The sequence below is a fragment of the Rhinolophus hipposideros genome (genome assembly GCF_964194185.1).
Source record: "Rhinolophus hipposideros genome assembly, chromosome: 1".
Classification (NCBI taxonomy): domain Eukaryota; kingdom Metazoa; phylum Chordata; class Mammalia; order Chiroptera; family Rhinolophidae; genus Rhinolophus; species Rhinolophus hipposideros.
Genome location: NC_138047.1, coordinates 52,041,852 through 52,068,670, shown reverse-complemented (window position 1 = coordinate 52,068,670; position 26,819 = coordinate 52,041,852). Strand labels below are relative to the sequence as shown.

Genomic DNA, 26,819 nt, shown 5'->3' with positions numbered 1-26,819 from the left:
GAGTATTTATGTGGTTTTGAAAGAGCTGATTATACCTTGCTCACGAGGTTGTAGGATTGGGGCACCTGCTATCCAGAAATAATGATGCCACAACCTAAATGTTTTATTAGGTTTCCCGTACACAACCAGAAGATTGTGGTTCTTGGGCTCCAGGGAGAATTTTGTAGCTCTATAGGACAAGCCTCAATTCATTCAAATATCAGCAACTTTGTCCCAAAACAACAGTCTTGAGCTGCTCTGGACCCAGGACTTGACTTAATGATTCCACACTAAGTGGTGAGCAGCTTTTCCCCCAGATAGACCAGACTTTATATCATGTTTTAAATTGCTTTGGAATATATCCATTTTCTCCTATGATTTTTCTCTTACTGTAAAAGGTAAACTCTTCAGTGGCACATGTTTAGGAAACACTTCCTAAACCATTAAACCAATTTTGGCTGGCTATGTATTTCTTTCCAGTGAAAGCCTACCCCTCTTCAAAGATTTGAACAGCTTATAGAAGCTGAAGCCTTTGCCTAAGGTGTTCCCAGGCCTAGGTACATCTACAATTCATGTCTTTCAGTCAACAGTTTGATGCTATTTCATTCTTAACTAAAGTCTTATTACTATAAACCTGAGTTGTTATCCTGGCAGTTATTGGTCACCTTGATCAATTTTTTTCTTTAAGCCCCCAAATTGATTGTGGCCATATTTGCATGCCCAATGGAGAAGGAATTACTGTGTCTTAATTAGTCCCACAAAACCAATTATATTTTTTCCCTTCAACTTTAGAAACAATTAATGTACCCTGAGTTGCCAACAGATAAAAGGAGTTGGCTCACACTGTAGAATCAGGTTGGATGGAAAATACTTTAAATACCAGAATCACACTCAGCACAGCCAGGTGCTTACACTGTAAGAGAAACATAAGTGGGGGAAGCACAGACGTGTCTCTTATCTTATCCTCACTCCAAGGCATAAACTCATCGAGAACAATGAAAGGTAGAATTTCTTTTACTGTGCCAATAGAATTATGATACAACTCTGCTGTACTGTCTTGGAAAAGAGCCTGGGGGGAATCATAGAGGAAACACATTTGCCTCATTATAAAGTAGAAGGTGATTTAATAAAAACGCACACTCAGTGTTTTAGTAAAATACAACTACTGAACTATTTTCTCGATTTCATGACAGGAAGTGACGGGAGAGGCTCATACGTCATTGGTTCTTGTTTTTTTCTTTTTTTTCTTTCTTTTTTTTTTTTTTTTTTGCCCTGGCAGTGAGTATTCAGTCTCCTAAAGCAGAATGTTACATACATCATTAATTAAAAGAAAAAACAAGTATATGATGTACCTTGGTATAGAACCAGTGATGCTTTATATGCAGGTCTTGGGAATTTTTTATTCCGGACCCGCCTTGTGGGCCATCGCGGGTATATGGGTCATCCTAGATCGGTTTGTCTTTAAACATAAAAATAACTTGACCTTATACACACCTGTTGAGCAGTATTACGATTGTTGCCCATTAGCTCTGTTTTTCTAACATTTCCATTATTCTCGTAGACCTAGAGCTGGAACCACCCTGGGAATGACATCTGATGGCCAAACCTAGGCAAAACCAGAGCTCCTGGGGAAATATCTAAGATACTCCCGCTTTTTATCAGCTACAATATCTTCATACAGTGATAAGTGTGATGATTTGCTATCAAAATAAACTGAAATACAATGCAAACCATAAATGTTTCTGAGGATGATGTTAAAAAGTCTTCACTCTATTCCTGCAATTTTCACAAAGATACTACAGTAGGTAGCCTCAACCTCACAAGCCCATTTTCCAGATCTCTGCTGTGTCTCTCTAAAAAATTCACAACTTTAAGCATCTACTTTACAATTCCCAACACATTAAGCTCCACTCCTCGATTGCTTCTCTTGCTTAAGTATTATCAAGGAAAAATTAACCAGCCTTGCACCATAAATAGCCTAAGATAGCTCACTTCTTAAAAATAAAACAAAAAAACAACTAGGGTAATGTCCTCTTTGTTGGATTGATCCTTTTATTATTATGTAATGTCCTTGTCTCTTATCATAATCTTCATTTTAGAGTCTGTCTTGTCCAATATAAGCATTGCTACCCCAGTTTTTTTCTTGTTTCCATGTGCGTGAAATATTAGGTGGTGCAAGAGGAATTGCGGTTTAAAAGGTTAAAAATAATTGCAAAAACCGCAATAACTTTTGCACCAATCTAATACATTTTTCCATCCCTTTTCTTTCAATCTATGAGTCTTTCAGTAGGAAATGGGTCTCTTGTAGACAGCATATGCATGGGTCTTGTTTTCTTATCCTCTCAGCTACCCTATGGCTTTTGATCGGAACATTTAATCCATTTACATTTAAAGTGATTATTAATAGGTACATAGTTATTGCCATTTTATTATTAATATTTTTGATCTTCCTGGGCTTGTGCTTCCTGGGCTTGTATATCTATTTCTTTCCCCAGGTTAGAGAAGTTTTCAGTCATTATTTCTTCAAATAGGTTCTCAATCCCTTGCTCACTCTCTTCTCCTTCTGGTACTTTTTTGATGTGAATGTTGTTATGCTTGATATTGTCCAACAGGTCCCTTAAACTATCTTCACTGTTCCCTGCTATTGTTTTCTTTTTATTGTTCCAATTGGGTGTTTTCTACTACCTTGTTTTCTAAATCACTGACTTGAGCCTCTGCTTCATCTAACCTCTGTTTATTCCTTCTAGTGTATTCTTCATTTCAGTTACTGTATTTTTTATTTGTGACTGGTTCTTTTTTATGGTTTCTATGTCCTTCTTTATCTTTTTTTGGTAATTCTCACTAAGTTTCTTAAGCATTCTTATAATAATTGTTTTAAATCCTGTCTCTGATAGGTTAGCTGTCACCATTTCAGTTAGTTCTATTTCTGGAATTCTCTCCTGTTCTTTTATTTGGGACATGTTTCTTTATTTCCCCATCTGGCTTCCACTCAATGTTTGCTTCTATGTATTAGGTATATCTCCTATGCCTTTTAGTCTTTGCTGGGTGGCCTCTGTATGTAGTATGTGTTCTGTGTGGTCCAAGGGTGCAATCTCCTTGATCTCCTGTGCATGTGTTCCAGGAGTGTCCCTGGAGTGTGTTGATTATGTTCTCCTGTTTCAGTTGAGCCTTGATTGCTTTTGGCACATGAGTGGGTGGGATTGACTCCCAGGCTGACTGACTATGAGGATTGGCTATGCCCACAGTGTATGAGCTGCTGTGTGGGGGCAGAGGAAGATTTGCCGCCATGGGCTCTTGTGCCTGTTATGAGCCCCCGCCCCATTCAGTGTGACATTTGTGATGCTCGTCAGGTAGTGTTCTGGTGTGGTCTGAAGCTGGCCTCTGGGTGTGTTGTTTCTGGTGTCTCTTAGGAGGGGCTCCTATGCAGACCAATTTCAGCCTTACATGTTACCAGCCTGCAGCTAAATGGTAGGTCCCACAAAGCTATACATGGTTGGCTGCTGCCTGTGCTGGACCTGAAGGCCTGTGGGGGGTGGTCTTGCTGTGAACCAAGGCTGGCTACCACCAGTAGTGGGCCTGAGACAGCTTGGCAAAAGGCCTAGGGCCCCCAGGCCTATTGCCACCTACAGGTCACCTGTAAGGCTCCGTGGTTGAAAGAGCCTCCTTAGGTGTACAGGCTGGGCTGGTTGACCTGGTGTTGAGAGTAGCCACAGCAATGCAGCACTCCTGAGTGAGGCAGAGTCCCAGGGAGTCAAGAGATATGGCCAGTAGTTTTCACAAAGTTAATGCAGATTCAGTTCTTACTCCAGTACCCAGCCTGTGACCACTTTGCACAGCTCCCCTAGAACACTGCAGCCTCAGGTGGAGCCACGCAGTGCCTGGCCTGGATCACTCGGCAAAAACACTCTTAGAACATCACAGCCAGCCACTGTTTTCCTCAGGCTTTCAAATCCCCAAGAACTACCCAAGAATGGCTGCAGTGCAGGTTTTGGGTCACTGTTCACCACCAAAATCTCCCTGAGCTGTCGTGGGTCCTCTGCTGCTGCAAGACGTCTCCTCAGCTTGTGTGGCAGGATCCACCACCCAGGCACCCAGAGTGACCCTGGCAATGCAGCTCTAGATGGATGAGCAAGGTTCCAGGGAGCTAAAGTGTGTAGTTGATGGTTTTTACAAAGTCAATGCAGCCTCGACTCCTGCACAAGTGCTGGGCCCACAACCATCCCTTGAAAATGCCCAGAGAACACCATAACCAGCCATCACCTATCTCAGGCCTTCAGGTTCCTGACAGCTGCCTAAGAGATGCTGAAGCACGGGTCTTTGGTCACCGCCCACTAGCAATAGTTTTCTGTGCCACTGCAGACCATCTGCCAGCTGCAAAAAGGCTTCTTCAGCCTGTGGGGTAAGGCCAGCAGCTCAGTAGTCAAGAGTGTCCTGGGTGATGTAATACCAGCTATGTGGGGGCAAGGAACAAGGGCATAACCAAAGTGCTGCACACATGCAGATTCCACCACACCAATGTGGTCCCAGACTTGGCCCTTTGAGGGAGGGCTTAACACTGAAAAGATGGTACCTTCTTGTAGGCCACGTGTGTCAGACTCCACATGGGGGCAACAATGGCTCCTATCCTTCCAGCTCCTGCCCAGAAGACACACAACTCCGTCCTTCCCTGTATGTCTATGGGCATCCTCAGCTGCTGCCCCTCCACTAGAGACCAGGAGAGTGCCTGCAAGCAAATCCGTGTGCCAGCTCTACATGAAGGCATCTGGGTTTCCAGTCACCCTCTGGCTCACCAGGAAGGGGAGATAGAGTCCTCGCTGATTTTCACTGCCAGATGCCATGGGAACTTCTCTTCCCGGCACAGGACCCCTGGGCTAGGGAGTCCGGTGTGGGTGTGGGGCTCCTCCCTTTTCACAGGGGACCTCTACCACAGAGTGGTCCCTCCCAGCATTCAACCACCATCATGGGCTTGGAGTCAGACCACTTCACGTCTCCCCCCTCCTACAAATCTCGGTGTGGCCTTTTCTTTATATCCTTACTTATAGGTGTTCTGCTCAGATGATTCTTGAGGTTGATTGTTCTATAATGTGTTTGTAATTTTGGTTTGATCCTGGGAGGCAGTAGGCATAGCATTTACCTAATCCTTCATCTTGGACCCAATCCTAGATTTTTAAAGTTTTTTTTCACTTCCAAAACTACCTTGCTGAAACTTCAAAACCAACTTTTTGAAATAAATACTATTGATAAAAAGATGAGGAGAATAAGGCAAATAAAGGTAATATAGTAAAGAAAAGAAACAAATTCCAGAGACTTAGCTTTCAATTTCAGGATGACATGCAAGGTTAATGGGCATCCTTGAAGAACATGTTGCCTGATCAAATTGGTTTGGGGAACAGACATAGTATATGTGACTTGAAGAGTCACAATTTATTGTATATAATTTAGTATACCCAAATTTAACCACTGACCCCTTTCCTTTGGATATCACCCAGAATTATTGCTCTGTGAAATGAATTTTTAAAAATTCTGGTGTTCTTATTTGAGAACTTATATTTACAAGTTATTTATTAACTACTACAAACTGGTCCATTTTGGTCAAGTATTTTTATTCCTGACCAGGTAGAACTGGGTTTTTTTGTCACAAAGTATTCAATAAATATTACATAATTGGTTGAAGTAGTGTTTTCATGGTTCGCCTGGGTATATTTTCCAGCAAACCTTTCACCTTTGCTTTATATTTTTATACTAAGATTAACTGACCCAACTATTTCAGCATTTTACTACAAAAGTTTTAATTTTCTGCTTTATATGCATAATTATGCTGGCATTTGTTCAATTTTCTAGAAAGTAGAGATCCTTTGAAAAAATATTGCCAAAATTTATGCTTACTCGCTGTTTCCCAACATTAAAGAAATGCTTTTGAATTTCCATTTCCTATTAGCCATAGCTGATGTGACTGGTTATTATCCATTATATAAGTAGTCCTCAATTTTTTTATACCTTACATATCACCTTTTTTCAAAAACCTGGATCCTCGCCATGATAGAAATAAACAAAACTCTGTTTTGTTTCTAAGAATGACATTTACAAACTGTATCAGTCAGGGTTATCCAAGAAAATAGAAATAATAAGTAGAGAAACGGGAAATTTTATTTTAAGGAACTGGCTTACCCAACTGTGGAGCTGGCAAGTCTGAAGTCTGCAAGGCAGGCCGACAGTCTGGAAACTCATGCAGGGTTTCTACACCACAGTGTGAGGTAGAATTCCCGCAAAACTTCACTTTTCCTTTTAAGGCCTTCCACTGATTGGATGAGGCCCATGTACGTCATGAAGGGTAATCTTCACTTAAAGTCAGCTGGTGGTAGATGTCAATCACATCTACAAAATACCTTTAGAAAAACGTCTACACTAATGTTTTACTAAACAAGTGGATACCATAGCCTAGCCAAGTTGACACAAAATTTAACAATCACAAAACCTTCTGTTATTTCTGTAGTCCCCCACAAGGTTTAAAGTCTTTCAAGTTGCAGTACTAACAACCTCCTGTGATGTTTCTGGATTCTTAAGTCATCGCACAGGTGATTCTTAAATCATCACCTGAGAATTATCCCCTGAAGTGGTCTACACAGGATTAGTGTATTAATCAATACTTCACCTAGAAATCCTTGAAAAACAAAGCTTCCTTTTGTGCAGATTTAAATTTAAAAACAGAACAAGGGAAAAGCGTTTCCATTTTGTCATTTAATTCAACAGCAATATGCTCTAATAAAGCAGGGATTTAATCAACCTGATAGTTTACCCAATTTCAATTTGGATATAAATAGTTGAAAATAAACAAGAAGGCTTAGAAGGCTGTGTTTTTATGCTTCTGATCTCCCTTTGGTGCACTTCTCACCACCACATAAGTCTCAACCCCACACTACCTATAGACAAGTGATTCTCAACCCTTGTGGCACGTTAGAATTATCTGAGATATTTTGAAGGAAATAAAACAAAACAAACACAGAACAGGGCCCAGGACCCTTTCTCAGAGAGTTGGATTTAATCTGTCTTGTCTTAAGTGAAAACTGCTGTGAAATAAAGCACCCTCACCGAAATTGAAAAAGAAAAGCATCTAAGATAAAGCAGTTAAGCAGTTGTTGGCTAAGTGAGTGATCATAGCACGCAAGGGCAAATTTCTAATACAGCTTTATCTCAATCCACCATCGCATTATGAGAATTGCATCATTATAGGATAAATTTTTTATCTCCCAATAAAGAATACCCAGTCATAAATAATAAAATCAAAAGATGGCCTTTCTTAGAGGCTACTTCATCTTTGTCCATTTCTTCCAGGCTCCGAAATATTCTTTTCCCTATCAGGCCAAGAAAGTATCTAATTGTTCCTTCCACCACAACCATCACCACTAGGCTCCTACTTTCATAACTTAATGCTTTTTGGCAAATTAACTAGTTTGCAGTTAATGATACTACCTACCTACCATCCATAGATTAGGGGTTTGGGATTCCTATATTGCATCTACCCCAGTAAGAAAGTTTCTAACAATAAACTATGTGTATGTGTACTCACTCTTCAATATCAGAAGTATGGCTTTTTGTATTCCTTGTATGCTGCACCAGATGATTGGATAAAGAAGATGTGGTATATATGCACAATGAAATACTATTCTGCCGCAAGAAAAAATGAAATAGTGCCGTTTGCAACAACATGGATGGATCTTGTGGTCATTATGCTAAGTGAAATAAGTCAGACAGAAAAAGTCGAGAACCATATGACTTCACTCATATGTGGGATATAAAACTGAAAGTAACAAAGAAACAAAACAAACAAATAAAGACAATAATTTAGTGGTTACCAGAGTGTATGGGGGGTGGGGAGATAGTAGAAGAATGTAAAGGGGGTCAAATATATGGTGATGGAAGAACTGATTCTGGGTGGTGAAAACAGTGTGATATATAGATGATTGACATGCGGGGTCTCCTGCAGGGTCTCTGGTCCCGCTCCCCACATAAGAACACAGGATGTAGTGAGGCCAAAAAGGAACACCCACGGAGCCATAGGTAGGGGAGTCATATCACTATGGTCTCAATGGGGGCTGGGTTCACACGACGTGTGACCTGCTGCCAGCTTTGCTGCCAACCGACCGACTCTCCTTCACTCTCCTCTGCTTCCCTCCGTAGCCACAGCAGTTATATCAGTGGCCAATGGCTCAATGGTTACAGCTGAGGGCCAACCAGCCACAGCTGACAGCTATCTACTACTACCCGAGCCAGCACCTCTTCACATGAGGCCGAGAGCCTGGAAACTGCTCTCTGGGGCTCTGTCCCTACAATGATGTATTACAGAATTGTATACTTTGTAATTTTACTAACCATGGTGTCATGCAGGGAGTCATCAAGTGGGGTCTCAGCTCCCGCTCCCCACATAAGAATGCAGGACATGGTGAGGTCAAAAAGGAACACCCATGGAGTCATAGGTAGGGGAGTCATACTACTATATTCTCGCTGGCGGCTGGGTTAGACAAACAGGAAGCAGGAGCCACACTGTTCGCAACCCTCACTGCTCAGCTTGCAAGCTCAGCCACTATCTTCTTGCTAGCCCCCATTTTTTTGCTAGCGTAGCCATGGCAGTTATATTAGTGCCCAATGGCTCACTGGTTACAGCTGACGGCCAACTAGCCACAGCTGATGGCCATCCAATCACAGTTGATGGCCATTTACTACCTGAGCCAGCACTTTTCTATGTCAGGCCAAGAGCCTGGAAACTGCTCTCTGGGGCTCTGTCCCCATTCATTGTCACTCCAATAAATTTTAATGAAAAAAGGAAAGGAAGGAAGGAGGGAGGGAGGGAGGAAGGGAGGGAGGGAAGGAGAGAGAGAGAGAGAGAGAGAGAGAAAGAATCTCAGGAGGACGTGCCTGTTTCAAATAAACTCTTTGCCTCCACCTTGTGGCTGGCAGGTCTAAATGCTGTTAGTTGTGCAGAAATAGATTCTGAAATCAGATCTTAATAAAATTGACAGCACATAATCACTTGGAATATGCTTACTTTGTGGTACATGCTATTTAGAACAACACAGAAAGCTTGAAGCCAAGTTAACAAGACACAGAATTTTCAACTTTTATTCTCAGAGGTTTTAACAACTGTGTCAATTTGACAACTTTGTACACACAAACCAAATGATTCATCTAAATTTTTCATTTAGTTCCTGAGAATGTTTAAAAATTTGAGAAACTTTTTGACCCATTTTAACTCTTAAAAGATAGCGTTAGGGATGGAGTATGACTCTCTTTGCAATATTAAATTCCTACTAAGGTTAGGTAAGGAAAAATGTAAAAAATAGTAAAATACTTCACTTTTTACACACCGTATTACTTTTCAATCGACTTTCCTCATTATTTCATCTAATCTTCATCACAATCACATGAGGCTATCAGATAATCCAGGTCCTAATACATATAATTGACACATAAAATGGGTTCAGTGAGATGAACACACTAGTAAGCTAACAGCAAAGACTGATCTAACAATAACAAATACACTTACCTGTTGCTTAGTAACATGCCACCCTAAAAAGCAGCTTGAAACAAATTGCTAATGAATCTGGGCGTTGACAGGACTCAGGGTTTCTCATGCAGTTGTAGTCAATCAGTGGCTGGGGTGGAGGCGTCTTGAAAGCTTTTTCAATCATATAAGCTGGTCTGGATTCAGAGAAACCAAACAGCTGGGGTCTGGATTGGTGGGGCTCCCCGGGCATCGCTTTCTAGGTGGTGTATTCAGATGGTCTCCACATGGTAGCCTCAGAGCAGCCAGACTTTTCACATGGTGGCTGAAGGTTTTCAGATAGAGTTCCCCAAGATATACAGTAGTTCCCCTTTATCCATGGTCTTGCTTTCCATTGTTTCAGTGACCCGTGGTCCAAAAATATTAAATGGAAAATTCCAGAAATAAATAATTCATAAGTTTTAAATGGTACACTGTTCTGAGTAGCATGATGAACTCTCATGCCATCCTATGCGACCCCTTTTTGGATGTAAATCATCCCTTTGTCCAGAGTGTCCATGTTGTACAAGTTCTGACACTTAAGTTCGCAAACTCATCCTGGAAAAAGTGCTATATGTTTCATTGTTGAGTATCACTACGGTCACCTTCAAAATACTCCCTTTGGAAAGCTATGCACTGATGCCAGCACCTAGTCCACCCTTCAAAGCAATTTTGGAACTCTTTTTCTTGAATGGCCATCAGAGCTGTCGTCATATTACCCTTGATGTCCTGAATGTCATCAAAATGTCTTCATTTCAACATTTCCTTTATCTTAGGGTAAAGAAAGAAATCATTGGGGGCCAGATCAGGTGAGTAGGGAGGGTGTTCCAATACAGTTATTTGTTTACTGGCTAAAAACTCCCTCACAGACAGTGCTGTGTGAGCTGGTGCATTGTCGTGATGCAAGAGCCATGAATTGTTGGCGAAAAGTTCAGGTCGTCTAACTTTTTCATGCAGCATTTTCATCACTTCCAAATAGTAAACTTGGTTAACTATTTGTCCAGTTGTTACAAATTCATAATGAATAAACCATCTGATATCAAAAAAGTTTAGCAATATTGTTGCAACAAGTTCACGAACTTAATTATCATAACTCCAATATACTCCCCACCATTTTGTCACCTAGTAGCCATTTAGATTATCAGATCTACTTTTTTAGTATTGCAGTGCTCATGTTCAAGTAACCTTTATTTAACATAATAGTGACCCAAAGCTCAAGAGTAATGATGCTGGCCATACACCAAAAAGAAGCCGTAAAGTGCTTCCTTTTCGTGAAAAGGTAGAGGTTCTTGACTTAATAAGGAAAGAAAAAAAATATGCTTTTGTTGCTAACATCTATGGTAAAAACGAATCTTCTATCCATGAAAATGCCTAATTTACAAATTAAACTTTATCATAGATATATAGGAAAAAAACACCATATATATGTAGGGTTTAGTACTCTCCACAGTTTCAAGCATCCATGGGGGGGGGTGTCTTGGAACATATCACCCAAGGATAAGGGAGAACTACTGTAATGGCAGATGTTGTGATTTCTAATTGACTCTCAGAAGTCTGGCAGTATACATTTCCACCACATTCTATGCAATAGGCAGTGTAAAGAACCATCCAGTTTCAAGCAGAGGTGAAATAGGCTGCATTCTTTGATGAATGTAGCATCAAATCATTTGTAGATGTTTTAAAACCGTTATCCGTACATAGCTGCAATGACTTCTATGAGGTAGGAACTACCAGTTTCACAATTTATACATGGGGAAGTTGAGGCACAGTGTAGCTAAATTACCCTCTCAAGGTCAACAACTAGTTTACAGTGTTAGGATTTTAAAATCCAGATAGTATGAGTCCAGACTCCAGATACTCTTAACCCCTACATGTATATACCACATTGACATTGAAATTGGTAGCTGGATATACACTGGCAATTCTGAAGGGTATTGCAATCATATCAACCATAATTATCAGGTTAAAAAAATAGAAACGCCTACATTTGTATTTTCCTTTATCCCATTTCTACAGGAAAATCATATGTAGTAAGGCTATGTTTTGCAGAATACATCATCTTTTAAATAAATGTATTGAGCATCTAGTCAGAATTTACAAAGCATAGTCCCTATCCTCAGAGGAATTTCCACTCTAATAGGAAAGAGAGACACGTATACCAATCAACTAGGAAGTAAATGATGGAGGCAGAGGGAAGGGAAGCACTAAGGTGGAGCTGCGAAGAAAACTGTGGGACGTTTCCAAATTTGAATAACAGCGGGGCTCTTTAAGGGTGAATGCTGCTCTCTGCTGTCAAGTCTGTTCCAAGACAGGTTACTTTGTAACGCCTCTTGCCCAATGCAAAGATCACACCATCTGTCATTTCTCCTCCTGCATCTCACCAGCCAAATCAGCTTTCTTGAAATTCCATCTGGGAATTGAAGTTCAGAAGGACAATGGGAATGATACCTCAATCATTAGCCTCCAGTTGAAAAGTCACCATAAGTTGTTTGGTTTTATATTTTTTGCTTACTTTAGTGATAAGTGATAAGATGACACATTAAATAATAATTAAAATAAGTCACACTGCTACCTCTAAAAAGCCACCTCTACACGGTCAGGTTCTGGACCATCTACCTGGGCAAATAGGTAGGAAACTGAATATGTCTTCCAAGGCCTTCAACAACCAGCTCTGGATGCTCTTTTGTACTTTTTAGTTAATTCCTCTTTTTACTCAAACTCTCCTTAAGGTTGCCAGTGCTCTGACAACAGTGATAATAACACCTTATGGTCATATAGCTTTTACTCTTTTATCTGTATCTGTGCTTTAATTATTGTATTTGATATGTTTATCCAGTCTCCAAATTGGGCTAGTACTTTCAACTAATTTAATTTGGTATTCTCTTTTCCAGAAATATTTGTTTCCTTAAAAAACTGTATTGGGTGACAAGGCTTACTGCTAATGGATTCATACTTGAGACATACATTTCAACAAAATATGCTCCTGTAATTTATGAAATTTTCTTCTGTCAACTTCTTTTGTCTTAGGCAGTGTATTAGTAGTTTTGTTAAAAATTACCTGGAAAACAATAGAAAGTGGTAAGACTCTAAAAGAGACCACACCAACAGGACCGAGCTACAAGACCTGCAGAAGTCCAGTTTTACTAAGGTGGGAAATAAAGTCCTCACCACACTGCTCTCAGTTTTATCCCATTGCAGTCAGAGCTTTTTGGTCTGAAATTTAGGAGCTTAAATCCTCAAGGCTAACGGAAATTTTCTGCTCAAATAATAGTATTTTAAATGCTAAAGACTTCAGTATTAAAATATTGATTGGTTATGCCTTGCACAGGGATTTTCCAGTTGAATATTTATTTAAGAAAAGAAAATCACAATATTCCGATCATTCTTAAAATGGGACAATTAGCCTCAGGCAAAATTGGTGTAAATCAAAAGAATACCCTAGAATTTGAGGCATTGTGATGTGAGGCTTCAAATTTTGAAAATAGTTTCCTGACTTTATAAAAACTAAAGCATAAAGCTGTTACATTTTATTTTTCATGAAAGGCTTTTAATAGAGTTTTTTAGAGTTTTATTTTAGTAGAGTTTTATTTCTACGTAACACAGAATTGACAGATCTCTATATTCTTATCTCACTTCCTGGTAAACAGAATTAAATGTTTTTAAGCAACAGTGATGCCTAGGGTATAACAGCTTTTATGAAGAATGTTACATTGATCTCTTAAATTACAAACACTACAAAATGTCAAAATAACAAGAACTGATACAACGTTGCCTTAAAGAGTATTAGACTGGAACTTGTCACAATATGTTAAAGAAAGACTCATCAATATTTATGATTTTAGTATTTCTGAAGGCCGCCATTTCAGTGACTAAAAGTGCTGAAAGCCAAACTTTTAATTTGGGGGGTTTTTAAAACAAGAAATATTTTAAATAAATCTTATTTCAACACAGTGAAATTGTTGAAAACTGTCTCATAACAAAAGAAAAAAATGATATTTACGTTTTTTTGTTTTAATGGTCAGTATTGGGGGATGAAACCATCTGTTGTTACACTTATAACTAGTTTGATAAATGTTAGAGGTTAGCATTAAGTACAACAAAAAATTAAAACAGAAAATTTGATTTGAAGTATGATATTCAAATTGAGGTAAATAAATTCAGACATTCTGTGGTTGCGTTCTGGTCATCAAAGATCTTAGAAAAATTCCTAGTTTACTTGCATGTGCGGGGTTGAGACAGGTTGGTTAGTATATTGCTAGGTAGACAGGGAGTTCCCTGGTAGAATAAATAAAAAAAAGCAGCCATGTCCTGAAACTCCAGGTCCTGGAATGTCTCCTACACTCCAGGACAGAGGCATGAGAATACGCCTTGAGGTTAATAAATAATCTCAGTACCTTTTGGCCTGGACAAAGGAGCAGATCGGATAGATAAGAATGGTTTACTTTGTTGATCCCTTCAGGATGGGCAAACAGGACAAACCTGATAGATGAATTCCATTAGAAGGCTCCAGCCGCCTTCCCCAAGCAGGCGAGGGAAGGTATAAGAGTAAGAACTTTTGTCTCAGTCACTGGGCACCCCCATTAGGGACCCCCTCCCACTCAGGAGCTCTGACGCTTTGCTTTCAATAAACTACACTCTTTTTAAAACTCTTTGCCTTTCCTGGGTCCGTGTGTCCGTTCTTCGGTCTCATAAGACAGGATCCCAGCCCACACCCAGAAACTGCTGTCAGATCCAACATCATTTACATCAGTGTGACATCTCCAATGAGGTCACTCCAAGTTTAGAACTGTAAAACGTAAATATGAGATACACAGGACACAAAGCTGCCAACCCATGAGATCTCTTCCCAAGTGAATTGCATACTTAGACTTTGGAATATTTGCTGGCAGTGTTATTTCTGATGAATTTCTCTCCAAAAGCAAACAAAGTCAGTTAACCTTTGCATTTCCTCAAAAGACATCCTAATCAGTTAGAAACACAGATCAGACTGAACCTTTCAATGACAGTTGTTTTCCTGAAATCATAGGCTGTTTCTAAATGCTGTGACAACCAGGTAGGTGTGGTACCAGCCACTTTGCTCTGAGTAGTCTATCATATATTAAGGTTTCTAATACCATTTTTTATCTCGAAGAATGGGGAAAGTGGAATATATAGATCGAAGTAGAATATACTGCTGGGATAAAACAACTATTTAATCTTTTTTGTTTTTTATGGGTTTTTTTTTTGTTTGTTTTTACGCAGAACACTCAATTTCCTAGCTTATTTTCTCATTTTTATTTCATGGTAGTAATGAAAATTAGAAAACATTTAAATGTTAAAACTCCTAATTGCTAAAGTGCACTGAGGAAATGGGAGCTAGCATTTCTAATGAAAATAGACACATTTGTTGTTTTGAAAGAAAATATGTGATTTTAGAAAACCAGCATTATCTATAATTTTCAAAAGATTACAGGAGTCAGCTTGTTCATATAGTAGTTAGTAGGTGGAGGATTTTAATTCACTATTTAGAATTCTATAGGTCCTTTATCACGAGAAGTCAGCATAGTTAGTTTACGTTACACATTATATACGGAGGCACAGTAGCAGTCGAACTGTCACACAGCTGTAATGTTTTTTCCGGTTTGAGCACAGGCTGACTGAGTCTTGCACTCCTCCACTCACTGCAGCGTTTTTAGTGAGTACCTGCCAAGTAGGAATTGGGTTGCACTCTCCTCACTCCCTATCATTTGTTCACTCTTCCTGCTTCTATGGTGGTTTATTTACTGCCCTACTAGTTTACATACTGATAACTGATGATGTTCCATGTATAAGAGTCAAAGGTTGTAAGGGAAACCGTGTCCCTGCTCAGCTCGACCCCACAGGACGGGCCTGTGGAACCGGATCCTGTCGGCCATCGTTTCCAAAGTGCAGATGACTCCCAAAGAATGAATCAGGTGACATTCAAAGCCATAGGTTCTGAAGAGGCTCAGTTATTGAAAAGACTCAAGGTTCTGAAGGAAAGTATCTTTAATCAACATTTGCAAAACTACGGACTGTGTTGGTTGCAGCCAAAGGTCAATATTACTACACTGAAAATGGAGGGAGGAGAGCACGGGTCCTCATTGTCCTCAGTCCCAGGTATCCTAACAAGCCCCTCACACGCATAAATTCTCACTTGCAATTCTTACAAAGACACAGGCTTTGGCACTGAAACTGAAGATCTTATATGCTGAAGAATCTTCACAGCTTCCCTTAGACATATTTTATTTTTAGGCATGAAGAAAAATTCTCTCATCTTTGAGCCTTTCTTTTACGCCAATTCTACAAAATTGCATGTAACTTTATAAATATTTTTAAAGATATAGTTTTATAAATATTTAATATTCTGTTAATTTGATTTTGAATTATAAATGTCAAGTATTCTGTTTAGGGGGTTTATGTTTTATTATAATTTGTTAAAGAGGAAAAATTATACATTTTTAGAATGTTTTATGAGTCTATTTAATGTACTGAAAACAAAAAATTAAATATATATAGTAGAAGCCAAAGGACTTAAAATGTAACTCAAATTTTAGAAACACATGGATGGGAGAAAATATTTTAGAACAGTAGACTTTCCACAAGACCACATTGCAGCATGTGGACACGTCCTCTCTGCCTATTTGCGAGGCCAGCCAACCCTGTAGTGATCATACCCATTCTTCCAAATCACCCCTGCCTGAAACAAAATCATTTCAACTAGTCTCCAATTCGGTGCCCTTGAAAATATAAGACATTGACCAAAATTCATAGAAATACGTAAATAACTGATACTACAGATATTTGCTTAAAAGCCAATTTTGTTAGAAAATGAATGAGGCCGAAGTCTGGTAAAAGGGGTGAGATTCAAAATATTTGACAATTGTTATGGCACAGGTCCTGAATAATCCTAACAGGACACTGAACAATAAGGACAGATGATGGCAATGAACAACTGGCAACTGGCCCAGATGTATTGGCGGATCCATCTGAATAGTCCCTGGCCATTAGGAAATGGAGTAGTAGCACAGGTAGTTGGGGAAAGCCTTGGAGAAGGAGAAGGGGCACAGAAAGATAGAGTGAGAGAGTCAAACATAAATTGTATTCTTTTGGAAATTTGTCATATCAATACATTTGTCATTGACAGTGGCCATGCAGAATATGACAAATCACTTCTAAGGCTAGCAAAATAATGTAAAGAAAGTGTAAGTTAAATCTAGTCTTGCTGCGCAGAAATAAAATCACCAGTATTTTAAAAAAAAATTACTTTCTAAATCTATAATCTGAGAAATAGTACATAAAATAAGTTTAGATATTATAAAATTAATCAGATAAAAATAAGGAACTGATATAAATTCAGAATAAGGCCAAAAGTACTACAAACTTAATATAGAGATAAAAAGAAAATAAATGTTAATCTACAATAACATTTTTCACATCCAGTTTATCAGATGTATGGTTCATTGTCATTCATATGTTCCTAATTATGATAGCTAATGTACTCAAATTAAACCAACAATTATACTCAACCATCACTCTATTTCTAATAGATTGTTTCTATGTAAAATGCAGTTACAGTAATTATGAAGAATCAGTGATTAACTCAAAAGACTGCAATGATGAAACCTGTGATTAATTTTGATTCAAATAACATCAATACTCACATCAATTGCAATTATATAAAGTCAACTATAATTTTTAATTAGCACAGCTATATTTTTAAATTATTGTTGCTTTAAGCATTTCCATGGTTACATAATGCAAACATTGAGGAAACTTTTCTGACACGTTAATTTTAAAACTGCATCATTATTGCTATAAATTTAGGAAAGATCATCATTCTCAAAAATAGATCTTCCAGATCTTTCTTTTATTTCTTAGTCATTCCTGAAAAACAACCATGAAGCCATGGTATGCTGTGTTTTAAATACTTAACTAACAAAAAAAAAGAGAGATAGTCCTCTCAGGAGCACGTGTCTGTGAAACTGGTCACAACCTCCACTTAAACTTATGTATATAGGAAACATCAGACAAAATACTGAACTGCTCAGAAAATCATACTATCTACTTATACTTTCGTTTATGCTCTAAGTGCAATGAGGCCATCACTATTCGTCATTCCTCTATTCACAAGAATTTGAGCCACAGAAAAGATGATAAAAATGACCTGTCATTTAAACTCCTCTATCTCTCTCTGACTTGCATTTCTATGAGATCTGAGCCTTTTCTGCTACTTCTTATGACATGTGGTACTGTTGACCCCTCCCAATCAGAGACTGATTTGTGCAGCTGCCAGTCCAGAACACAATCTTTACAAAATACAAATAATTGATATCTTACCCTGTCTAACCTCCCCTCTTTAATGAAAGACTCATTTTGCCCACTGAATAAAATGCTAAGAACATCAGTGATGTGGATGGACTTCCCTTTTTTTCCATACACAATTAAGTGAACACATCATTTGATTTTAAATCCAACCATAACACAACTTTAAAGCAACCATACTCTCCGTACTCAGTGGGGTTTCATTAAAAGGTGGCCTGTTTTCCCCAATTGCTATCCATACTTTCCAGCCTCTGTTTTAAATCACTCCATTCTCATTTAGCCTGAGAAAGAGGGAACTTGTGATTCATATCTGCTTCTGTAGTGCTGTATGTGGAGGCAGAGAGTCAAACAAAGACTGGATATCCACGCCAACCCTAGAATAAACAGGTAGAATAGGACAGATGCACACTGTGGAATATTACACAGACATTAAAAATACTAGAAGATGTACATATAGCAACATGGATGGATGTTAAAATCATAGTGCTGACAAAAGAAATACAAGAAACACAAGGATGTTTTTTTACACATTACCATTTACATAAATTAAAAATGCATGCATGAAATAAAAACCACAATGAGATACCACCTCACTCCAGTCAAAATGGCTATCATCAATAAATCAACAAACAACAAATGCTGGCGTGGATGTGGAGAAAAGGGAACGCTAGGGCACTGTTGGTGGGATTGCAGATTAGTGCAGCCACTATGGAAAACAGTATGGAGGTATCTCAGGAATCTGAAAATGGAACTACCCTATGATCCAGTAATTCCACTCCTAGGCATCTACCCGGAGAAATCCAAAACTCCAATTCAAAAATCAGTATGCACTCCTATGTTTATTGCAGCACTTTACACAATAGCTAAGACATGGAAACAACCGAAATGCCCATCGGTAGATGACTGGATTAAGAAGCTGTGGTACATTTATACAATGGAGTATTACGCAGCCATAAAGAAGAAAGAAATCTTATCATTTGCAACAACATGGATGGATCTAGAGAACATTATGTTAAGTGAAATAAGTCAGAAAGAGAAAGACAAGTACCATATGATCTCACTTATATGCGGAATCTAAAGAAAAGAATAGGTGAATGAACTAATCAGAGACAGTTTTGAGGACACAAAGAAAAAACCAAGAGTTGTTAGATGGGCGGGGGTGGGGGGGGTTGGGGATAAGGGGAAAAGTGAAGGGATTGGGAGGCGGCTGGTGGCCGCAAGATGGCCTCAGGGTTTTCTGGAAATTAATCTGGGGAACTTATTCAATAATGTTGTAGGGGTTTTGTTGGGTATCCGATGGGCATGCGTCCTATTTGGGAGACCACCTCAGGGATGGTGTGGATGCCTGATCGTGGCGTTGTGCACCAGAGGCTAAACATTAGTGAATGCCAACTATAATTTTATGTGTGTGATGTGATGGCTGGGTGTGAGGTCGGAGGGATGGTGGGTAGGGGGCAGGGGGTTCACAGTGTGAGGGATGTAGATGGTGGGTGTCTAAGTATTACCTTGCCTTGTACACCTGAAACTAATAAAAATAAAAAATTTAAAAAAAATGCATGCATGTAAATCAAAATTTTATTTTTAACAAGAATAGATACAATGAAAGTAAATACATCAACAGTACATAGAACTATTACTTATAGGCAGAGGGAAATGAGGTATGAGGAATGGAATAAATTAAAGAAGAGCTGGGCCTTACATAAACCAAAGAATGTAACGTGTATCAACTAAAGAGTGTGATTAACATCATTAACTAACCGTCCGCACTTGAGACCCAACAAGAAAGGAAAAGTATTCTAACTAAGATATGGATAAGGTCTCAAACCTCAAAATGCTATGCCAGGACTTTATCATTTCTACACATGAAGTATCGTCCAGGTCCACACTGCCCATGGCTTTTTCCAAAATATCTCCATTGGTATGTAACAATAGTTGAGAGAGATGAGGAAGTTATGATACGGTATTCCAAGGAATTCTCCACTGTAAATCCGGGGCTCCCATGCCCATGTCTCCTTGGCATAGGCCCAGCCTGCCATAAAAACATCACTCTCAGAGACCAGTTATGCCTGTTGCTCCCTGCCCTGGGACCAGTAAGCCAAGGACGGGGCCAGAAGTTGGCATTGTCCCCGTACCGTTGAACAGTAGTCTACACCACCTTTTACTCTAGTGATGCCAACCACTTCTAACAATTGTTGAGAAAGAAAAAGGATAATGGATCCCCCCAACGTTAGACTAATCTGCATAGCCCCACATAATACAGAGTGGAGTCAGATTCAACACATTCAAAGGAAACACTGCTCTTTCACAGGCATCGAAGAACTATTCTTCTAAGGAACAGAATTAGTTCTAAATGACTAGAATACAGATTGGTTATCTGATTTATGGTCTCATGAGCTAAGCCTAGATCTCTAACTAGAGTCCATTAAAAAGTATTTTAACAGCTGAAAATGTACTATGTACCAAACATTGTTTAAAACACTTTAACTTCACTATCTCATAGTGAAGTTAAAATAAGCCTGTATTTTAACTTCACTAAATAAACCTCTACGAAATAGCTACAATAATTATGCCAATTTTATAAATCAGAAAACTGTCATATAAGGAGGTTTATTGGCTGAAGGCTACCCAGTAGTAAAGGGCAATGAAGATGGTATTCAAGTTGGGCAATCTGACCTCAGGGCCCATATACTCAACTTGTACACCCCACTGTCTCTGACCATCGGGCCTTGTGGTTAATTAAGGAAGAGCAGCTTCTCTAAATTATGCCCAAAATTATGATAGAAGAAATTTTTCATGGTTTGGTCAGAAAGGCATTTTCTACCTATATATTTAATAGCCAGGCTCATTTTATATATTTTTGTCTGGGTCCAAGGGTTTTAAAGATGTCTTTCTTTTAGGTATTGTTATAAAATTGATAAAAATATGGTAGAATTATTAAAGTGTGCCCAGCATCCCACAAATTGAAGATGATAACAAGTGATAAGATACTTGACAGTGACTTCCACTTATGAGAATGGCTTAGACGAGTATATCCAGAAAGTATAGAAAAGAGGTGACAGATCAAGAAAATCTCCCGAATCTCTCACATAGCCAAGATCATCCAAAAAAAAAAAAAGACAAGAACCGATTTTTCCTGAGAGAAACCTATATTTCTCTCTGTCCCAGCTCCCCTGCTGTTTTTAAAGAGAACAACAGTTTTTTTAAATCAACAGTTCTTATTCCCCCAGATATTCAGTCCATTTTTTCAGAGAAAAGAATTGAAGAAACAAACTAGCAAACAGACAAAGAGGGAAGACTGTCCATTTCATTATTGTCCATTTCATGCACAGATTCAACAAACTAGTTCCTAAAGAATATTAAAAAGTTTATCGTGGTCATCTTGTATGCTACCTGATATGGAATATAAATTTATCAAAAGAACAAGTAAAAATCTGTTTTGAAATAACCATCTTTGAAACTTGTTACAAAATTCCTCTACTACTATGATTATAGTGCCATAAGGTATAGTTTATATAATGCATACCATATACTCTATTGACCTTTTTATATCTTACTAACTCTTGAAAAAATACTGAGCAGCAGTCTAATGTCATCCAGTGTACTTCTAGGCTATCGTAAGTTATCAAGTGCCCCAAAAAAGGAAATTTATTCTAATGTTAATCTAAGAAAACTGATTAAAGATACAGGTAGCGGAATAGACATAGCCATAAAATACGACACAGACATATGTCCATATTACATATACCAGTTTTCCCTTCCATCAATATAACTAAGAACTGATTGCCAACATACAAAGTTGATATTATATGCACTGAAAGCCTCACAATACTTCAGGAAAATACTTTGATTTTGGATTCTGTGAATTGAAAGGACTTTTTTTTTTTTTCCCCCAGGGGTGGAAGACCAGAAGGAAAAACGACTGAACTGGAAGTACAGACCAGAGTTTTATCCCAGTTTTGCCACCTTATGTGACCTTGGAAATTCCGTTCAATATCCCCATATTCCCATCTGTAGAGTGTTGACAACAGATAACCTCTACAATTCCTTATTCACCCATATTCTCTGACAAGAGTATGCTTTGTGTTTGATAGTGCTCTCTATACACATTATCTGAAACTTTTCAAAAATATCCGTTACTCAGTTGACCCACTAGATGGTAGCAGATTCCTGCTTACTGTATGATTGCACAAAGCCAATTCAACTTTCCGAACATCTCTGAATTCTACTACCGAAAAGTTAATGGAAGGACTGTCCCTTAGTCAGCAAAAAGACTTAAGTGTGACTCTCAGCTCTGCCATTGACTACTTGTATCATCTTGGTCAAATGAGACTTTTGGGGTTTCTGATTACCTACCTTAAAATCAAAGGACATCTTTCAGATCTGAAACTATGACTGAATATTCATAGTTACTGTTGTAAGAACAAGATACATTTGAATAGTATTCTTCTCTTTCTCTACCCTGAGTCATTTAAAGAGTCTGTATTTGTCACAAAGGAAAATTCCATTTTCTATCCATGAGAATCTGAGCAATTAACAATATTTTTGTTTCCTCACTGGCAAATTTGCAAAAGGGGGGAAATAATAGTATCTCCAAGGAGTATTGTAATGAGTAAATAGACATAACAATTAAAGCAGTTAATAAGTGTTTGTCATTGCTTTTTAATTATTATTATGGTTTTGCTCCATGGGATTTAGACTCTTTCAGACCATTATTCCTACCACCGCTTCATCTTGGTATTTGAAGGTATAAGCCAGAGGTTTAGGCTGATTCTCACTTAAAGGTTTGGAGTCCACACAGAACAACACATGGGTCTAGAAACACCTCATGGAATCCTCTCTAGTCAAAGTTGCTACAAAAATTTCCAGACCTTGGATCCATCAGTCCTAAAGAAGTCTAGGTGTTCTGCCTTAACTAATCCTCACTGGAACTCTTTGAAAGTGCTCTCTAAGGGCTCTGATCTGTGGCCTGTAGTCTCTTAGATTCCCCCTTATAGAATAGGGAACCAATCTGAAAGCCTCCAGGGATACATGGTGGGCTTCCAATCCTAGCAAAACACTGCAGAGCCTAGTAACATAACCTGGATTGCAGAAGACAATGTGTTTGGTTCCTCTTTCAATTGGCACTGTTTATTCACCACAATCATCAATTATATTACTTCTAAATAAAAACATTGTGTTATATATTGTGTGACAAGAATTGTCAGGTTCTTCTAGGTTTTGGGTTAAAGCCTTAAAGACATAAAATACTGAAGAAGCCAAAGGCATCAAGTCATTAAACAAATATAATTCCTAGGAGCCACCTTGCTTCTTTGACCTCATCAGCTATCATCACTCTGAAAATATTTGATGTTATAACCTAGCAGAATTAAGGTGCCATGCAGAGCCAAAATAGTTCCTACCAGAAATCATCCCTTTAAGTTATTTTCCAAAGAACTACACTGCAACAGGTTTCTGTTTTTTCTTTCTTTTCTTTTCTTTCTTTTTTCCTTTCTTTCATAATTCAGTGTTTATCATGTAATTTATTTAGTGGTACTCTAGATGTATGCTGATAACAATCTGTGGAACAGGGTGAGTCTAGTCAAGATATCAGTGCTGACAGACAGTGATGAATCAGAGAACATGGCTCAGCCATGATCAAATGTGATGGAGAATACAGCCCAGCCACTCAAAATCAGAGCAGGTGATTAGAAAGCAGAACCAGAGGTGAGCTTAGCCTAGAAATATCTAGCACCCTTTAGATGCTAGCAGGGATGAGGACAAAAACCTAGAGACTTAGGAGCACTCCCACACCTAAGGCTGCCAAGGACATTGAAAAAACCAGAAAAAAAATTATGGTTACCCCTTAATGAGGCAGTATAATGAATCTATCTGCTTATACCACTCGTTCTTTATTCATCAAAGATGGCTCAGGGCCTTCAAAAGGACAAGGAAGATTAAAATAGTTCTTAGATGCATATCCCACATTTAGAAATGAATACAAAATAGAAGGAAAAAAAAGGCAAGAGAATAAAAGATAAAGGTTGACCTCTAATTATGCATTCTTTAGCTCAGGAAAAATTTTGCAGATACAGACCACACTACACTCAGCAACTCGAGGGCCGAGACTGAACCTGGCCTCCCTTCTTTATCACCAGGGACCAATCTGATACCTGGCACACACATGCTCTCAATGACTGTTTGCCCTCGTTACTGTTGTTGTGGATGACATAACTGAGTATATACCAAAAGCAGAAGCTTATGATAGTGTCCTGCTGAGTGACCAAGGTGCAGAGTCATAAACCCCCTGATCTTGAGCCCTCTTCTGACCTTTAAGCTCAATGCGTATACAAACATTCAAAAGAATTCAACCACCCCTAACAAGAACTAAAGCCAGGAAATAGGCTTCAAAAGGACATAAACTTCCTGTATGCCTGTTACATTTGGTGGCCCCTGGCATTCTGAATCCTATTCCTGCTAATATTGAGTTCTTTAGAATTGCTTCATGGTACAATAAGATGAAAATCAGAAGGCCTATATCTTAGGCCTGGTCTTGGCATCTACTAGCAGCTGTGCGACCCAGAGCAAGTGATTTAATTTTGTTTTTTCATAAGTTAGATTAACAGTGTAATGTTAGCAATAATAGTCCATTTCAGCAATTATATTCTGATTCTAAGCTGATCACGAAGAAGACAAAATTGGATTCAACAGGGCCAGCCAACATTCCTGATCTTTGTAAATTCCCACACAGTCTTTTACTCTCCTTAATCCACATACTCATACTTTTCAATGTGTGAATAACTAAACTGCTTACGGGAGATTTACTGGTGACATAACAATAAGGAGGATTCCAGCAAATTACATATAATCGCCTTTCTGTGGGCTTTAGAGCAGTGTGAACTCTCACCATTTCAACATGTCCCTGAATCATTAACCAATAGTCTAAAAATTGTTTTTTAAGTGAAGCTGTAAAAATATAAGAATCCTTAAGTTTCATCCAAGAAATTTTTTATGCAATGGTCTTAAGTTTACTACAGATGTTACATGAAAATGATGATGAAATTAGCGAATGTTGACAAATAAAACCATCAGTTGACACCTGACTGGAAAAATAGGGCAATGGAGGTGGAATTCTGTTATACTCAGTTTGCAATCCTGTGACACTGAGGTTTATGAGTGACCTGGTGCCTGTGAATAGAAAAGGACTCCAACCCTTTAATATGGGGCCTTCAAGGAGTTCAGGGAAGGGCAGGGGCAGAGGATAATGAGTTTGAGAGCTGAGGCAGTTCTTGGTAAAGTTATGAAGAAGCTAATTAATTTTGATCTTCATACTCGTGTAACCCCCTTATCACCACTATCCAATCAGGGCACAAGTGTCCTCCATCAAATTCACAATTGTAAAGGTTTTCAGTTCAAAGTGCACTACCTTCCAATCTAATAAAAATTTTCTATCCAGTTCTAGTTTGTAGTAAAATAGAATAAACACATTCTATCCTATCTCTCTCACTAAATATAGATACAATGCGTACAGCAGTTATTTGAAGACTGGGAACAGGTGGATTAGGAAAGAAGGTAAGATTTGGAGTACCACTGAAACAGCAGTGTGTTTACCTTTCTTTATCACTGGTATGCCCTGGCCTAAACTCCGAACACCCTAAAATCCTGAAGTAAGTGAAGACAGAAAAAGTTCCAGGAAAAGCTTTCTAGGCTTGAGGAATAGATAAAGGGTCATTTAACAGCACAGTGAATGAGGGAGCCTACAGGTGCCTAAAACTCTGAAGAAGGGGAAACTTTCTCCCCACTTGGAGGAGGTATGGAGTGGGGTAAATGCTCGCTGTTTTTCTCACTCTCTATCTTTCAATTACCAAGCCACAAACACTGGTGGGGTCATGAGAAACACCTGGCAGAGAAGAGTAAATCAAGTTCCAACTTTCTGGCAGCAGGACGGAAAAGGTGAGCTTTGGGGAAATGGAAAGTAAATGGAAATAACAGACAGGGAGGAGCTCAGGAAAACACTTCTATAAAGTTGACTGTGAACTTCACCCCCAAGCTTTACATGCATAGATCTGACCCTAGTTAGCCTAGAGGAGACTCTGATAACTAAACTTAGAGGTAGATCATTGCTCAAGTCTCAGACTTGCTACTGAATGATACACACACAGGTCAGATCCCATTAGGACTGTAAAGACTTTAAAAACAGGAATGAAAGAGGGGATGTCATGACAGACTCTGTAGACACTGAAAGGAAAATTAGGGGACACTACACAGAGGTCTATGCACATTTTTACAACATAGATGAAACAAACTATTAACTAAAAAGCACAAACCATTTAAATTTATCCAAGATGAAATAGAAAACAGGAATAATATTATGAGCATTAAGAAAATTAAATTTATAGTTCTAAACATTTTGAATAAGAAATCCCTAGGCCTAGATTGGTTCACTCAGGTTTTTCCAAAACATTGATAGAATAACAAAAAACGCTACACAATCTCTTCAAAAAATTAAAAGACAAGAGAACACTTTCCAACTGATTTTGAGGCCAGCATTACTTTCATAACAAAACCAAACAAAGGTAATACAACAAAAGAAAAACTACAAACCAATATCCTTTCTGAACATAGATTTAAAAATCCTCAATAAAATATTAGCAAATTTAATACAGCAATATATACGAGGTCTGGCATTTATGTTCATGAACTTGTTGCAACGATATTGCTAACCATATTTTATATCAGAGGGATTATTTATTATTAATTCATACCAACTGAACAAACAGTTAATCAAGTTTACTATTTGTAAGTGCTGAAATCCTGTATGAAAAAGTCAGACGACCTGAACTTTTCGCCAACAATTGTGATGGCATGATGGTTCTTGCATAACGACAATTCACCAATTCATTTGGCACTATCTGTGAGGGAGTTTTTAGTCAGTAAACAAATAACTATTGGAACACCCTCCCTACTAACCTGATCTGACCCCTAAGACTTCTTTCTTTACCTG

The 26,819-nt window shown here is 38.5% G+C and overlaps 2 protein-coding genes across 4 annotated transcripts in view; one reads left to right on the top strand and one right to left on the bottom strand.

Moving 5' to 3' along the window:
• Positions 1–1,713, top strand: part of GC (GC vitamin D binding protein) — a 34,406-nt gene extending 32,693 nt beyond the window's left edge. For 2 of the 3 annotated variants that reach the window (XM_081061346.1, XM_081061347.1), the window contains exon 13: positions 1,541–1,713. The gene's annotated coding sequence lies outside the window, so the exon portion shown is untranslated. The remainder of the gene's footprint in view (positions 1–1,540) is intronic. The other variant, XR_013994103.1, reaches the window with a different exon arrangement.
• The window catches only part of NPFFR2 (neuropeptide FF receptor 2), a 306,596-nt gene that overhangs the window by 242,116 nt on the left and 37,661 nt on the right, over positions 1–26,819 (bottom strand). The window lies entirely within an intron of this gene.